This window comes from Pan troglodytes, chromosome 2 (assembly GCF_028858775.2).
Source record: "Pan troglodytes isolate AG18354 chromosome 2, NHGRI_mPanTro3-v2.0_pri, whole genome shotgun sequence".
NCBI classification, from domain to species: Eukaryota; Metazoa; Chordata; class Mammalia; order Primates; family Hominidae; genus Pan; species Pan troglodytes.
Genome location: NC_086015.1, coordinates 118,005,419 through 118,018,613, shown reverse-complemented (window position 1 = coordinate 118,018,613; position 13,195 = coordinate 118,005,419). Strand labels below are relative to the sequence as shown.

Here is a 13,195-nt window from a genome sequence, read left to right as displayed (position 1 = left end):
AGGCTACAGATTCTTTTTTAAATTCTGTTATTTACCTGATGAGCTCTAAGGTTAACTTGAACAAGTATTTATGTATTCAAGAGTATTATAGTATATCTACATAGAACGATTCAGCAAAGATTTTAGAAAAATAATCACTTGCCAAAATAGCATAGTAAAAGTCCTTTATCTTTACACACACACACACACACACACACACACACACACAATTTAGACTAAAGCACTATGTCCCATTTAGCTTAAAAAATGTTTTAGGATTAGATTTCTGAGGGAAGTATGTACATACACATACTCCTCTTTTCTTGTTCTTTGTTTCCTTTTCTCCTGGTGTAACATATTTACTGTTTAGCTTTTGTCAAATACTTTATAATAATTACCAGAAATTTTGACAAAGACAAAAAAATTCATCTGTGTATGTGTATATTTATAGGTTTATATGCACATAGACACACACACACACAAACACACACATCCAGATTGAAATGTTAATGTTGTACTAATCATCTGATTTTTGGGGGTGGAGGGTTTGAGACAGGGTCTCGTTCTCTCGCTCAGACTGGAGTGCAGTAGCACGATCATGGCTCACTGCAGCCTCGGTCTCCTGGGCTCAATCAATCCTCAGCCTCAGCCTCAGCCTCCAGAGTAGCTGGGACTATAGGCACGTGCCACCATGCCTGCTATTTTTTTTTTTCACTGTGTTTTGTAGAGATGGGGTTCCATCATGTTGTCTAGGCTGGTCTCGAACTCCTGGGCTCAAGCCATGCACCCACCTCAGCCTCCCAAAGCGACTCCCATGGTGACTATAGTCACCATGCCTAGCCAATCATCTGATTTTTTTTTATGCATTATGTTTTAAAACTTTCTCCTAATATAAATCTTCAAAGGAATTTTTGTAAACATTCAAATGTCTGGTCTCATTTAAAGGTTTCTAGGAGATTGTGCATTTTCTTATCTAAGACAAAACATTTTCCAAATATGCATTTGGATATTTGCATATGAATAAACAGGGATTTATCAGAGCCAAGAGCAAAGCAAGAATCTCTCTTTAGGAGTCATTTACCCTTTCTACCTCCTACTTGGAGCATGAGGTAGCTCTCATCATTGGCATGGAGACTTTTTTTTTTCAGTTAGATGGTTTCATATTCTGTTCCTGGTGTTGCATTGCATTGCAGTACATATGGGCCTGGGAGTCAAACAGATCTTGATTCAAACCTCACTTCGCAACTTTTTAAATTAGCTCTGTTTCCTTACGCAGGTTAGCTAACAGCTCTTTAACTATGTTGCTAATCTGTAAAACATGGGCCACAGCTACTTCACTGCAGGTTTGTATTAAATGAAATAATATTAATGGAATATATGTCATGTAGTATGTACTCAGTAAATACCAGTTTCCTCTGGCCTGTTAATTTTAATATATAGCTATGATTTCCTCCCCAATCCCTCCACATCATGGTGGCACATAGCATTACACTATAGGTATCAGATATTGTAGACAATGCTAAAGAAATAGGAGCAAGAAATTTTAGAAATTATTGATTATCTAATACTGACCCTGGGAATGAGCTTATGAGGAAAGAAATCTAAGGAAACCATCAGAAATTCCTGTCTCCTGTAATTGTAATGTTTCCTACAATAATGAGTTAACAAACAGAAGTGGGAGATTTTTCAACACGGTGTTGCTGAAAGCCTATTCACATCAATACAGTGGAATGGAGTGATGTACATTAAACCTTATGAAATAATAGGAAATCCTTTTATTGCCCATTCATATGCCAGGTTAATGTGCTTCATTCCACAGTGGATGTTGCTCACCTTGGCTCACTCTAGATTAAGCTCATTGATTAACTACCCTTTGTAGGGAAAGGGTCAGAATACAACTCTCATTGAAATTATTAAATAGTTGCTATGTGTTTTCTTTTTTAAGAAATAGGAGGGGAGAAACACCTCCCACTCTAAGATACTTGGGGCTGCATTTCAGCCTACAGCCGATCATTTTAACTGAATTACAAACCCCATAAGCATAAGGTTTATAATGGAAACAATGACCCAATCTTAATTACAATGATTTTGGCAGCAATGTCCCTGCTATCCAGAGACTACTTTCTCATGTCAGAGGACTCTTTTAACCTCCTCAGAGTTCTTTTTCTGTGTAACTACAATTTTAGTGTGCAGGTCTTTCTGACTTTTTTTGGAATTGAGAGAGTTTGACCACATTAAGCCAAGGAGATTTCTCTGGATCTCCTCCTGCTGTGCCGTAATCAGTCTCAAATGTCGATAATGTAGAATGGAAAGAAAGAAAAGGGAAACGAAAGGTGTCCTGATGTAGCGGAAAATGAGTGGTCTGGAGATCATGAGCCTTTGCTCTCTGTCTTTGATGAGATACTTTGAAATGCTAGCCCCCAGTTTTCATATTGATAATATGGAGGTCTAGACAGCTGTAACTTTCTATAGGGAAGCCTATAGCTGTAGTTTACTCTGTTTGTCAATATCTTATTGCAGTTTTGTTTTAAATATAAACCAAAGGCCTATTTATTATAATAATACTAAATTTACACTTTTTCTTCCTTTGTAGTTTCTGAGGATATCACATTAACAAGGAAATTATTTCTGTGAGGAACAAGAATAAATAAAAGTTTGATAAAAAGATGAAAAGAGAGAGAGAAGGAAGAATATGAAGTCAGGAAGGGCCATATATGAACTAGACACAGAGTAGAAGTGAGAGGACAGGAGGCAAAGACTCTAAAGAGTCAAAAATTAAGACAAGGAAAAGGAGAAGCAACAATTTGAACAGTAGGCTCACATTTAAGATAAAAAAAAGTATAAGATAGCTTTGAGGTGAACATTTTACATAATGTAAGAATTCCTCGTCTTATAAAAGAATCCTTTGAAATCTTCCCCTATGGCATTTAAAATAAGATTGAATTTATACAACTTTGATTTAGTCTGTGCTGTGAAAAAAATGAACTGTGAGCTTTAGATACTAGTCCCAGCTCTGCCTCAAAATATATGCTTTTGAGAAAATTAATTCTGAGTCTCAGAATCTTCATATATAAAATGAAGAAGAACAGGTAAGTTCTCATCCACTTTTAAGAATCATGAAATGAAAGAGCACATGGAATGATCTTGTTGACATATTGCCAGAATGCTTATTGAAGGAAGTTGCTGAATCCGATTACATTAAATAGATGACCAAAGTTAGAGAGAGAAAAAAAAAAACTTTTTGAAGGTACTGACTAATATCTACATGCTCAGTCCTACAGAATTAACAAGATGGTAGCCCCATTTTTTAAAAGAATATGGCTACTATTGCTAAACATGCTTTAAGTTGAATCTTCGCTGGAATTTTTGAGAAATTGTAGTTGCAATTCTTTTTCTAAAGGTCTTATTCTCCAATTAACTGAAAGATGGCATTTCTGACTTTCTAAACCGGAATTTTTTTTTTCCAAAAAAAACTGTTTAACCAAGAAAATGGAAATCAGTACATTCTTGGTTGTCCTTCTAGTAATTTAAATTTGTGTAACCTAATCAAAACTCAACCTGCCTTGCCCTTCAACAAAAAGCCATATTCTCTTCCATTACTAAATGGCTACATTTGTCTCAGTATTTTTTAAAAGATGAATTACGTTGATATCCCATGACTTTTTCTTTAGAATGTGTCCATGGAAATTAAAATAGACTTTTCTGTGCCCAAGACTGAAATGAAAGCCCAAAAGGGCTGGTGGAAATGAACACAAAACTTTGCTGATGTTATCAGTATTATAATTTTTGTTAAGCTTTTTCCTAATAAAATGGAACTGAAGTCAACTGACCCCTAAATAACTGCCTGATATTTCTCTTACAGTATTATTTTGTGTGCAGATTAATGATAGAGGAATATAGCCTAAGATTTCTTGTAAAACATCGGAATATATTTTCTCAGGCCTTTCTAGTGCACTCTTTCTACAGAGATATTTCTCCCATCATCATTTTTCAGTTTCAATAAATATTTGCTGAGTATAGAAAATGTGCCAAGCACCATGGCAAGTGCTAGGTATACAACTGTGTGCATACCACCATGGGTCATTAAAGCATCTTTGACAAGTGGACAGAGTACGCATCTGTTTAATATTTTCTAAGCTCAGATGGCTGAAAAGAGAAGACAACTGGATGACTAGAAACCCCAACTCTTGTTCTTTCCTTTGGATAACCTCCTGTGATTTTTCCCAGTCATCATTTGCAAACACACATTGAGGGAGAAATCAAGTTCCCTGCCCAGCTTTTCAGCTGATTACTAAAGAGAACTTCTCTTTCTCTTTCTCACCTTAGTGGTTGTTCTCAGCCATAGGAGGGCACTCAGGTACAGGAAGGACCTGTACCTAGCAGCAGAAACAACTTCACGCTTTCTTTCTGGTCCAAGCTTTGGGAATTCATTATATGGCATGGGAAGCACTGAGCAGCATTCAAAGACTGAGAATGCTACAGGCATTCCACCCAAACAAAAGTTAAAGGCTCTCCATAGACATAAGAAATTATTTAAATTTCTTTATGAATATTGTTCCTCAATTTAGCGTTCTTCCTCATTTTGCCTATTTCTCTTTTATTATCCTATATTGGGCTATTTTGTTCAGCCAAACAATTTGTAGCATGTCTGTTTTCAAAGTAAAATAGTGATATATTTAAAGTTCTAAGTGTGTTCTTTATGTATTTTTAAAGGAGATGGGTAAAATAGAATGTATTTCTCTTTACCCTGATGACATTCCCGTGATATATTTCAAATAATATTTTTGATTGGGTAAGCCAGTAGGACCAAAGCCATGGTGATCACAGATACAGATTCACAAATGCATAGAGAGAATCATAAATAGATGCATATGGAGGAGTCTGACAGTATAGTGAAATTGGTTTCAAGTAATTTGACACATTAGAACTTTCAGACATTCACCTGCCAGTAATCTTTATTAGAAATAGGATTGGAATATTGGGGTCACCAGCTCAAGACCATTTTTTTGTGAGAGCTGAACAATAACCAAAAGTCAGAGCTATAGGAATAAAAATGAACCTATTCCAGTCATTAGAACTGTTTCTCTGAATAAGCTCTTTCTTCCTCTCCTTCATTCCTATTTTTTCCTCTCCCTATTTCTCCCTTTCTCTTTTTCCTCCCTCCCTCTCCTGCTCCTTTCTTTTTAGTGTTCTGAATTCATTAGATGGCATAGTGTAAATCAATAGTAAACGCTAACCGCCTACTCTGTACTCAGTTACGCAACATCACTTAACCGGTACACAGAGACAAAAAGGGAAAAAGCACACACAGCCTTTACATTCAAAAGCTCTTGCATAATTTTACTTTTCCACAGCCAAAAAGAAAAAAAAAAGGAAATAACAGATGGGGAAACTTACAGTTTTTTTTCCCTTTTCTCAGACTGTTTAAAAGGGAGTTAGTTAACATCCATGGCCCTTTCTAGTTGCCCTAGGCTGCAGCAAAATGTCCCATAATTGTCAGCACCTTAACTGGCTTTAAATGAGACATCGTGACCTGTATGATGGGTTAATTTTCCAGGTAATATAAGGCAACTTATTTTGAGATGTTTTGACTTCGTTTTTACTTATTTTGTGAAAAACCAACAACATTTAAAGTATGAAATGAATTTTAAAATAGAAAGAGTATAAGGAAGACGGGTGTGTGTGTGTTTGTGTGTTTTCACTTGAAATGTATCCTGATGTAATATTTATGTAAAAAAGCCTGTTATATAAACCCATCTTTCTCTTGCTTTTTACTTTGGGAGCTATATAAAGCTCTAATGCTTTTTTTTTTTTTCTTTTTTTCACTTTCTTCTTCTTTTTTTTTTTAACAAAGTACATTCAAACTCCAAAGTCTTAATGAAAGAGAAAACATCTAGATGCTACAACAGAGACAGTTAATTCAGACTTCCTATAGAATGCATCATCTAAACAACAGTTTTATTTAAGAAGGAATAGTTTCTGTAATTCTGATTTAGAACTTTCTGTCACATTTCTCCCTGGAACACCTTTGGTTTCACTGTACTGCCTTCTTAATGTCTCAAATGTACAATAAATCTCTCTCTTTCTCTCTCTCTTTTTCTCTCGCTCTTTCTGTAGCCCTTCGCTCCTTCCCACAACCCCCTCCCCCTTTTCTTTCGTTGGAGTAACTCCCTTTCCACCTTAAGTGGGAGCACAGTGAGATTTGTATGCAATTTATCAGTCCTTCTTCCCTGTTGTAATATTTGGTTTCGCTTAACTGACTGGTGTCCTCTGGGAACCAGGCATTTGTCTGATAAGGGAGGTTGGAGGGATTTTTTGTTTTGTTTTGGTCTTCCTTTTTAGTTTCTGCCTCTCAAGCGGTCATAAAATGGATATAAAGTGATAGCACAGCCCTAGGCACTGTTAGGCATCGCTTAGAAGAAATTAAGTTCAGATGTGTGAAGGGTAGCAGCAGTGGTGGTAGTTTTGATTGTTTTTAATACAACCAGAAAAGGTGGGAGGTGGGTGGAAGAGAGGATGGATGCGATCATTAGTGTGTGAGGAGGAACTATTGAAGCGCTTGATCTCCTTGTATCTCAGATCAGCATCATTCTTTAAGATCATACTTTACTTCTGGATATTAAAGCCATAAGAAATTGGTTCATTTAATTTTACTAAAGTTACGAATTTGTTTAACACTGTCTTATGTGTTAACTATTGCAATTTAGAATTCCTTTGTATGGAAAAATCTGGTGCACAAGATAAAAATCAAAACTATTATTGCCCAAATGTGTGGTTCTCTGTTTTAACAACTGGGTGATCGAGATTATTGGTATTATCCCATCTCTGTATTTGTGATGACTTGCGGAAATCTTTTCTGATCTTAATATGAATAATGACTAAGCTAGTATATATATATTTAATGTATTTTATCAATACTTTTCCATTTAGCTTTATTTTCTTAACAGGATCTATAGCTCAGATAAATTTATTACAGAGAAATAATGAAAATTGGTTAGAATATTCTAGTCTCTAACTGGGATATCATATTCCCACATGCATTTTTCTAAGGGTTCCTCTACATGTATTATAGTTGAGTTTGGATTCCAATATGCAGTTTTGCATGTAGGTGCCTGATTGTCAAAAGAAAAAAACATAAAACATTTGCACCATGTAAAGTGCATTGTTTATGATGTAATTTTAATATGATTAACAATCTTCACAAAGCTTTTTAAATGTGTAGTTCTGTATACAAGAAGTTATTCTGAGTACCCTAATTTTCAAATGGGTTGCTTAAATTTAAAAAAAAAAAAAACTTAGAACACAAAAGTGAGGGAGATTTGCATTTTATTGATTGTCAAAAATAGTTGAAAGTATCTCGTTATAAAAGAAGCAGAGGAAAAGTCTTCGAACTTTTTCCCTGCCTCTTGTTGTCAGAATAGCTTCCATTTTCATCTTGGTGGGTTTTCACGGTCTCTGAACCATACTAGGGCAGGACTGAGCTTTCAAATCTCAATGTGTGCCAATGTAGACTTCTCGGCTCTCATTTTCTGTTGTAACCAAGGCCTTGGGAACACATTAGCTGTTTCTCATTTTTCTGTTTTTTTAATTTTTTTAATATGGGATCCAGGCTTAAGACAGGTGGCAGGCCTAAGCTTTCTGTTACTTGGACATGCAAGAAAAGAAGCTAGGGAGAATTTTAAACAGTTTCGAATTTTTCATAAGTCTTTGACAACTCTTTCACCCTAGCTTCTCTTCTTATTGCTGTTGGAAGTAGGGATAGATTTTTTCTTTTAATGTGGCAACAAGAACCTCAGTTACTGACTTACCTTTTCAAGCAGAATCCATCCAGTTGTGTCTGGCACATAATAGTACCATCATAAATATTTTCCGTGTTTCAGTGAACTCGTAAGGGACCTGCTATGGCCAACCCTGCAGACTGCTGATGCAGGTAAGCAGTAAGCCATGCAAGTAATAAAGGGTAAGAAGAAATCTGATACAGAACTCTTCAGACTGTAGTAGTGGACCGATCACTTCATTTTATGAGAAAGGCCTTTTTATCCTTTCTGCCTTTATAAAAGAAGCAAATTTCAGAAGACAATTTTACATCTTTCCTAGAGGTTCTTTTTAGGGATCGGTGCTACATAGACTGTTGGCTGATTTAACAAACATAATTTTTGGCAAGCTACTTTGGTGATCCTCATGAAGTTTCATATGCAAATGTGTTAGATACTTATGATTCTAGCTATCGAGTATGCTCCTCATGCACTCTGCCACAGGGTCCTTTGAATCTTGGCTTTTCTCATTTTCTCTGGACAATTGTTTTTGGACTTCTTTTGTTTATAGAAGTCCTAGGATGGTAACTATAAAAAAATTCTATAGGGTTCTTCTTTTATATAGTGTTTCATTACTTTTAGCTACACGAATTCCTGATTTTTCTAAATCCATTTTGGCTTAAAGTAATCATGCTGGCCATTTTCAAGGCTTTCATTGTGGTAGTGATATTGGGGGTGCTGAGTGATCTGTGGGAAAACCACCTGTAGCTTCTAAACGTTAAAGGCATTGAAAAGCTTGTAGAATGATAGACTGCTGCCTGTTAGATGAGCAGTTTTTTAAATGCAGATTATATAATATTTAAAGACTTTGTTGCTCCACAGTAGAAGCTTTTTAAATGTTAATTTGGGTTTTGTTTTGTTGTTCTATGACTTCGCATAAAAGATTTTGGGTCTAAAAGTTTTCAGTTCACTCGTTCCATTTGTCTTACAAGACTTGAAATATAATATTATACATTTATTTATACTTATAAAGGAGGATAAGGCCAATAACTCACAACTCATGAAACCGAGGGTAAATAATCCATAGCTTATTCTCCCACCATTGCCACAATATTTATAACACAAATAACAAACAACTAAAAACAAAGAGAAACCAGTTTGTTTTTATGTACAAAATGTTTGATCAAAACTACAGTAAAGCTCAAATGGAGCTGCAAATCCTAGTGGTTTACAGTGGTTTGATTTATTTTTTTAAACAGACCATGGATAATTAACCATAAAACATAACCTTCTCAACACAAGTTACAGTGAATTGCAGAAATGGGCAGCAAGTCATTCATAACTGGTTGCAACTGGTTAGAGACCTTAAAGTTAAACATGCAGGCAGTTACAAAAGATACTTTCTTAGTGCACAATTCTATTTCCATTCCCAAAGGGAAACATCCTTTACTTTTTATATACTACCACTTAGTCAGTATCCCAAAGTGAGGAATAAATGGGTTATTTTCTATGATTACCATGTTATCATACATTTATTAAAATAAATACCTAACACTTACCTGTACTCTTTTTATTTCAGAATGTTTCATCATTACTAACAGGATATTCCTCATGACATTGCTGTCTGGTAAGTAACTCTCATTATCTCTAAATGGCAGTCCAAAATAGGTGCAAAGAAGTCAAATATCTTTCCATGAACCTCAGAAAATATGAGATCCAAAGGCTGTGGTGAGTCTTTGGGTCTAAACTTTAGCAATACTAAATTTTGACAGAACGTATTTTGACATTGGTAAAGGACAGATCTTTAATATCCTATTTGTTCATTTGAAATACCAGCATTTAGAAGAATAAGAAACATGATCTCCAGAACCTATTATCACAGATTTTGACAAATATGTTAGAATACTCTGCTAAACAAGATGGAAGTATTCAAAGGATTTGTTTGGAAGACCCTCCAGAGAGATATATTTCCAAAGGAGACTCCTGAGTGGACAGAAAGAGTGATAGGGTGAAGTTGGGCACTGACGTTGCCTGTGTGGAACATTGTATGTTTTGAAAAAACTCAAAACCCTCCAAACACATTTAGTGATACTTTGAACTACCCATTAGTATTCTATGGTATTCTGTAAATTTGAAATGCATTTGCTTCATTTGGATCAATCTTAAAATTAGACATGGTTGCTCTTGTACTTACCAACAAGCAAAAAAGGAAAATACCCTCAAAGACATAAATAAGGCTATCCTCTTTTACCAGTTAAGTAAGAGGACCAAGACCAGGGCTACAGGTAAGCATAGGCTTGAAGATTTTTCTAGGTGTCTTGTAGTGAAAATTTGTAAAGTTTGTAAAGTTTCAGAAAGATTGGTATTGTGGCCTTCTAGAATTCTTGATATTTCCATGACTGGGAGAAGAGTGCAGGTCAAGACTGGGGGTGTATAGATAAAGTATTATCCAATCAGAGCTTGAAACAGCTGACTTTGCTAGAGGCTGACCTGCACTGAAATGCACTGGCAACTATACTGGAGAGGGAGGAGGAGGAAAAGGGTGACTTCCCTGGCATCTAACTGTGTTCTGCCTGGCTCCATCTAGGCCTGTTTAGTCATGAACATCATATTCATCCAAACCTTTAAAAGTTACACTCTTGACTTCACTTTATATGAACGTGCATAAACTGAGGGAAATAATCTCTTGGGGTAATAAAGATAGTTTTCTAACAGAGACTTTCCATATCCATTGTGCATAATCCATAGTTGTCACTGTGTTGTTGTTTCTGATTCTGTTGCACATCTATCTCTGTCTCTCTGAGCATATCCATCTCACCAGTGAAGGCCAGGAGCCTTCGGGATTGTAGCTCCGCCTCCCTCCCAACTCCCATGCTTTACTTGCTATGCTACACCAAAAGAAACTCATATTAGTAAGCCTCAGGAGCTCAAGGGAAAGGCTTATTTGGTGACTTTAATTTGTCACTCCTTTTGCATTTATCACAAAATGATCTCATCACAAAAAGGACTGAATTTCACGCTTTTGCTGGCTTGCAAACAAGCCAGTTTCTTCCCTATTGCTATCCAACACAGAGAAAGCTCTTTATGTTTCTATGATCAGATAAAATCTGTATTGACGTTTCTTTTCCTGTGGGTGTATTTCCCTTCTAGGTATGGAGATTTAAACTATCTGGGCAATGCTGTGTGTTTGCAGTTTCTCTGTTTCAGTAAATGAAAAGCTCCTTGGGGAAGGAGAACATATCTTTTCCACTAATGAATAAATATTTATTTTCATTTTAAAATGATACATGCTCATTAAAAATAATTTAGAAAAACACATAGGAGTAAAATGAAGAAAAATTAAAGTAATTATTTCTATAATTTAAATCCAATCATTAATAACCATTTGATATATTTCCTTACTCTCATTTTCCCCGAGGATATATTTTTAAAACATGATGTTATCATACTTTCTATATAATTTTGTGTCCTGCTTTCAAAATTTAACCTAAGAAATATGTAATTACATAGACCTTATAAACATTTAAAATAAATATATAATATTCCTGCAGAGGAATAGCTCATTTAACCTAAATGCCCAACAAGAGCATTATTATTGTTATTTATATCTCAATAATACCTTGCATAAACAGTAAATGAATCAGTCAACAAATAATAAATGAATGAAAGTTCAAATCAGTATATGTTTTTAAATTTTTTATGATAAAAAATCTTAAATTCGTGAATATAGACAAATTACTATAATGAACTCCCGTGTACTCATCACCAGCTTGCACAATGACTAACTGATGGCCTGTTATTTTCTCACTATATCGCCATGTTATGTTGAAGCAAACCCCAGACATTGTATTATTTAGTACATCATTATTTCAGATCCATCAGGATATTTTTTACATGTTAATGTTAAAAACTATTCAGATAAATAGTTCTTATTATTGTATATAGTAGTATTTTTCTTCATAGTATCCTGACATCATATTTTCTAACATGTAACAATTGATTGTAAAATCTCATCAGTGAGTTGCCTAATATTCTTAGACACATCTGTAAGCCACAGGGCAATTTGGTTGCCTAGAGAAATATTTCACAGATTTGGCTAGGTTTCTTGGGGGACCTATTTTCTTTTGGTACTTTTTTTACTTGACTCAAATTTAGGATGCTAATTTGCATGCCAGATCTATACAGCATTAATTATACTTATTATTGGGTTTAAGCATGTGTTGAATACAATTTCTTACCTGAGGTGAAAGGAAAGCATAGTCCCCTTATTACTTAGAACTCCAGTCTGGCTGCAGCCAACCAATACCAGATAAATATGGCAAATCTACTTAAATCAAATGTAACACTGGCTTTAAAAGTTTATAATTTTTAATTAAGGTTATTGGCAGACATGGAAAACATGTGATGGGTATGTGAGGCATTTAGAAATATGTAAAAGGGGGAATTATATAATAAAAATCTGAATCATTTTTAAACACCATGTTTGGGGGGAAAGAAATTATGCATTGTATAACAAAGGGTGCTCTCTGTGCTTGTATTATTGCTCTAGTTTATTCTAAAAATATTTTAGAGAACCCTCTATGAGCCAGCTTTCCACGGCTAGCCTAGATCCTTTACACACAGAGTTCCACAGATGAGGAATGCTCTGTACAAATCAGGCTGTCTGTAGAGAACCTGTATCTGTAGTCTTGTGCTGTGTCACTGTCTTTGAATTGTAGGTCAGTGACTATTCAGTAGTGATGTGTTGTCCAACAGGTGTATTACACTCATCAGAAATTCAGGATGTAACTATGCAACATACTGCATCAGTATAAACTGAATTTATGTGTTACTCAGGTCTATTTAATCTTAGGAGCACATTTTCCATTGGCCTCGAAAGTGAGTAGCTAGAATATTGATGTGCCTAACCCTTGGGGAAGAAAAAAAAGTTTCCCCACCACACTAAATCTCTAGAAAAATATGAGGGTTTACAGTATGGACATATACAAAATATTTTCAGCCAAAACTGGTAGAGCAAAGCACACAGAAAAAAAAGAGAAAGTCATAACATTAGCAATAAACTATCCCAAGCAAACAGAGAGCATATATAAAATTTGTCAGATTAGATAGTATAAACAATACAAACTCTTTTTTTTCTTTCCATTTCTTTTTCCCCTCTGAATCTTCTGATTATTTCGTCTCCTTTACTCTGGGCCTGTCATCATCATTAAAATATCAGAAAAGGTTAGAACTATATCGGATGGCTTGACTAAGGCAGGTGTCACAAGAAAAGACCAGTAAGAACTAGCCATTATACTATTTTAAAGCTGCAAGTCTTCTTCACTTTTTTCAGCATCCTGTTCTTATATGTGGTGTTAAATTATGTGTCTCATATCACATAAACCTAGAATATAAACTGCCTTTTTAAAAGATCCATAAGTTTACCCACAGTTCTTTCTAGCTTATGTATTATATATTTCACC

At 35.2% G+C, this 13,195-nt stretch overlaps 1 protein-coding gene across 46 annotated transcripts in view; it reads left to right on the top strand.

Moving 5' to 3' along the window:
* ZBTB20 (zinc finger and BTB domain containing 20) overlaps nt 1–13,195 on the top strand; it is an 830,436-nt gene that overhangs the window by 444,531 nt on the left and 372,710 nt on the right. For 41 of the 46 annotated variants that reach the window (XM_054682140.2, XM_054682141.2, XM_063806117.1 and 38 more), the window contains one exon: nt 9,313–9,360. The exons of 2 other annotated variants lie outside the window; for them this stretch is intronic. The gene's annotated coding sequence lies outside the window, so the exon portion shown is untranslated. Of the gene's footprint in view, nt 1–7,859; nt 7,910–9,312; nt 9,361–13,195 lie in introns of all 46 variants that reach the window. 3 more of the 46 variants (XM_054682164.2, XM_063806118.1, XM_054682174.2) reach the window with 1 other exon arrangement.